We start from the raw sequence: 5,445 nt of genomic DNA on the forward strand, positions 1-5,445 counted from the left end.
ACACTAAATGAATTTGTAAGACTAAGTATCAACTTATTTTACAATAAATAAACAATCTTCCTTATTCATATGCCTTGTTTTCCCACCCATACAAAAGAAGATGCAAAAACTCAACATTGTTACAACTTTAAACATAAAAAGAAATATTATTTTTGCATTAGCCTGGACTCCAAGACTAAGTAAAGTGCACAAAAGTTCAATATAGGTAGTTAAATTAAACTGTGAGTAACAAAACCAATAGGTCAATCCCTAATTCCTACAACAACAAGCGTCTCCAATACCATAAAACTAACCTCCTGCAAATTTCACAATAAAGAAGTATATCAAATACAAAACAAATAGGCTTCGTAATAAATATAATTCAATATAGGTTTTAAAATTGTAACCTGGAAGAGGAAACCTAGGTTTAATGACGGTAAGCCCTAGCGATGATGTGCGATGACAACGACCGCAACTGAGGACTCCATGGCGACTGCAACTGATAACGCAACGGTGAGCGCAATGAACTGAGGACTCCATGGCGGCTGTAACTGACGTCATAGCGGCGAGCACAACGATGACCATAGTGGCGACCGCAACGGTGACCACAACGGTGAGTGCAATGGCGAGCGAAGCAGAGACCGTAACAGTGACCGAACGACGAAGACGCTGAATTGACGATCGACGCACAATGAACAACAACCTGAAAACGATGATGACTACGAACTGAGTTGCCGGAGAAAAACGAAAAGTTTGTACGAAAAGTTTAGGGAAAGTAGAGAAAATGTGAGGGTTTGGAAACTTTTAGGGATAAGAAATGCAATTTCGATTTTGAAAAGAGGGAAAATATGAGAGGGATGACAGATTTGGGAAATTTTGGGTTTAGGAGGGAAGTTATAGAAACTGAAAATTGTATTTTAATTTCTAGAAGATATTAACCTCCTCCTAATAACATTAAAACCCCCACAATCATCAGCGCTTAGTTAAATCTTTCTAATTATTTTAAATAATATTAATTTGTGGAGGGTTTTTATAACTCCACAAAATAACCTCAGCAGAATACTACTTTTTTTGTAGTGAGATATAACAAACACTTCAGAACAAGAACATGTAATACTGTAACATGTGTACTGTTATTAAGCATTGTGTTGTCATCATCAAAAACTAGTTTGATATAAAGTTTGTGTTGTCAACAATCTCAACAATCTCCCTCTTTTTTGATGATGCACAACTATGATTAATAACTTAACCATGTTTGTACAGTTCCACATATGACAGAGTAAAAGCATATATCAGAAACAATTAAGACAATTCAGTTACTCTGCATCTACAACAAAAATATCAAGCAGATAAAATATGATGCAACAATTCTCCCATATAGACTTGCTCTCATACACTCATGTATATCTCTCCCCATTTGTGCATTAATAAAAAAAGAATGCTTCAGATATTTATGCAGTTTTAAAAAACAAACAGAGATGTATCATAAAGATATACAGTTTGTAAAATACAATGATGCTCTCAAAATCACAAGTTCATCACAAAACAGTGTAAACTCCCCCTGAAATGTAGATGTGTGATGAAACAATCTGTAAAACAGTGATACTCCCCCTGTCATTATGCATGAGTTTCAAAAACAGTTTTAGTGCACAATGTAGAGTATCACAGATTAAACAACATTTTAAGCACAAATTTGTATCACAATCAGATTATCAAATCACATATATATGCAATGATACAAATATCAACAATCTCACAATATTATCTCAATTCAGATATTGAAACATGTAAAGAGCAGAGATAATAGCAGATTATCAATGATTTAAGCAGACAATAAGGATAGAATCAAATTCCAGAATTGGAATTGTTAACCCATTTAGACTCAGTCGAATACTTTAAATCATCAGTCGAATGCATTGCTTTTGCAAATTTTGAATTCCAATTGTAGATGTCCAAAGTAATGTCCTTCTAGCAAAACCTTTCAACAACCTTTTCTAAATCAAGCAATGTCCTTTTCTAGATGACCATGGTCAATTAAGAAGGCCTCGAGGCCAACCTATCTAAGAGCTCTATTGGATTAGCCATTGAATGAGCTCTACGGAATGACCAAATTATTTAATAGCTTGGCTGGATTAGCCATTAAATGAGCAGGACCAAATGGCCAAGCCCTGAGGTCAACCTACCTAAGAGCTCGACTGGATTAAGCACATAATGAGCTCAGCCAAATGGGCAGAATACAAACAATTATCCACTAAATGAGCACAACTGAATGGTCAAGCCCAAATGCCAACCTATCTAAGAGCTTGACTGGATTAGTGTTAAGACTCCAACCCTAAATATAAAATGGTAAGACCAAGTATCGTTTTCCCAAGAGACTCATGGCACTAAACAATTGTGCTTTTACTTAACCAATAAAGACTATAAGAATAATATTTTGGGCTTTTTTGAATGCAAAACAATAAAAGTAAATTTGCATGCAATTTCATCAATTGAGGCCAAATACCAAAGTAAATGGATAATGTTGATAATATGAGATGAATATGTTGTTAGGGTTGAGATTTCACCTAATCACTCTCATGCATAAACGAATTCATCTTCTTCATTAATGTTAATGCCACTTTCTAATTTACTTTAAACCCGATGTCTTGGTGAAGAAAGACTATCCTTAATTACTAGTTTACAATGACTTGCCTCCCTAGGAATGGATTATGCATTACATTGGCACAGAAGCTTAAAGGCAACCAACCCTCCTATCCCTATGTCTAGGTAATATTACTTTTGGGAGAATTCCCCAGATCGTGATTTGTAAGATATCTCTCAATAACAATCCTAGGAAGAGTATAGGAGAGTTGTCACATCCCCAAATCGTTCAACCCTAGGAGTACGAAATCTGCTGATACTTACAAATCATAAGATTTATGCCATACATGAATAAAACATCACAAGTATTTGAACAAAGAAGAATATCTCTAACAATTAATTAAAGAAGCATATATCAATAATAAGAAACAATTCAAATACAAGAGAGTTTAGAGGTTACATCTTCCCCAATAACAAATGAGATTAGTTCTCCACCGTCATGGAGAAACTAGGTGTACAAGGGAATGGAAGAGATAGAAACCTTAGAAAGAGAAATGGAGAGCTCTCACATCGCCAAATCTGCCCCTAAAGGGGTGAAAAACATGTTTTTGTGCTTAAGCCATCAAAAGATACAAACCCTAAGATGTTCAAGTCTTTAAATAGGGCAGAAAAATAACAGAAAATGGGTCCAGGCCTAAAACAGATCATAGAAATAACAGAAAATAGGTCAAAACGCACGTTGTCAATGCTCAACGCTAAAAGGGACGCTCAACGATAGGTGAGACACTTATGAAGCTCAACGGTGGCGCTCAGGCGCAAAACAGGAGAAACTGGCGCTCAACGGTGGCGCTTAGTGCTATCTGCGGTGCTAAACTGCACTTTGGTTGACTTTTCTATATTCTGGTTGACTTTTCTGAACTCTGGTTGACTTTTCTGCATTCTGGTTGACTTTTATGCACTCCAACCATTTGATACTTTGACTCTTCTTTCAATTCATTCCAATAGCCTACAAAATCAAGGATATTTAGTGATAAAATCATCAACACTACAAGAAAAATCGTTGTTACATACGGCCAAAATCCGTATATAACCTATAAAATCCGTATATAAAGTGGTGTTATATACGGATTACATATGCAAAAAATCTGTATATAATAAGGGCGTAGCTAAGGTTATATACGGATAATCCGTATGTAATTTACGTACGGATAATCCGTATGCAATATCCGTATATAAGTTACATACGGATAATCCGTATATAATATCCGCATATAATTTACATACGGATAATCCGTATATAATATCCGTATATAATTTACATACAGAAAATCTGTATGTAACTTGATAGCTTTATAAAAAAAATTAAATAATCTCATATTTGCATCCAATAACTAGATATTTTATAAATTTAATAAGAAAAACAGAACTTTTGAATTTATATACATATATGCAATATATAATAAATACACACAAATATGTATTTAGAAAAGTGAATACAAATTACTAACACAATTAAAGTATGATGTATAAATTGAGATAAAAGATTGAAATTATAATTTCTGTTGCAGTTTTACACTTCATCCATGCTTAACATGCTTAACCTCTTCATTAGAAATCTGCATTATAATGAAGAAAACAATATCATAAGTTTCCCAAATCTCATTTGCATAAATCAAATCTCATTTTTAATGTAATGGAATGAATTGGTGATCATAAATACTATTTGTCTAAAATTGACATGTCACAAATTAAATTAAATGGTAGAAATTTGCACTCTGCAATACATTTTGAGGTATCACCAAAACCAACCACCGTAGAATTCCTAAGTAAGTTTTTCCCTTCTATTTAGTTTAACATCATCTCAATAGTCAACTGTTATGAAGAACAAAGTGCTTTCTTGGCTACAAGTTTATCATTTGTTAGTCTAAAATTTATGTTGCTCCTTCCTGAATATACAATGAAGCCCTTAAGCCTTCAATTATAAACTTGGCATTGTAATTCACAGCACACAAACTGCCAAAATGTTAAAAAATATGGTCCTTTATCATCACATCATTGCTAGGCAGTGATTGAAAGCTTTACATACTTAGAAACTCCCATTCACCTCATTTCCAGACCCCAACTTTTGGGCCTTAAATTATTTAATCAATTTATCATTCTATTTCAATTTGATTACAACAGCTCAGTCACATTTATAATACATCACATGCAACAAGTTGAACATTAATATGCATGAAATTAAAAGAATAAAAATATGGACATTTCAACGTGACAATGACATGTATGGACATGGTAGATAAAGCAGATGCACAGAGCCTTGTACTTAAAGATCTTGTAGAGTAGGGCTCCTCATTTAATGCAATAGCAAACTTGTTAAATTGTGATTTTTAAGAGTCAACTATAATATTCAACTTATGCTGTGTCAGCAATGCCAACATACAAAAGTAAAACAAATCAAAGGAAAAGCAACGGAAGATAAGTTTCCTTCATACTCTAAGTACCATCAAAATGTAATGCCTCAACTTTTAAGTTGTAATAAAACTTACTTTTGAAGTTTTATATAAACATTAGCAGCGACACGATATAGGTCAAAGGCCATTTGTTCTCTTCCATCGTCTTCAAGAGTTGTACAAGCATCTGTATATATAGTTGAATCACTTCTTCAGGCATGCTATCTTCCAAAGCACTACGTGACATGATTATGGTCAGATTACTATCTCCATAATAAATAATAATCAAGTATAGCAAAAGTTTTTGAAAGCTACAAGTCACGTGTTTTTATTGACAAANCTTCCTCCTTCCTCCATTTGCTTTCCCCATTTATTTTCCTTTCACCCATTCAATAGCTGCAAAGAGTCCAAAACAACATAAGGTGTGTACGTCCCT

This window comes from Vigna radiata, chromosome 1 (genome assembly GCF_000741045.1).
Source record: "Vigna radiata var. radiata cultivar VC1973A chromosome 1, Vradiata_ver6, whole genome shotgun sequence".
Lineage (NCBI taxonomy): Eukaryota > Viridiplantae > Streptophyta > Magnoliopsida > Fabales > Fabaceae > Vigna > Vigna radiata.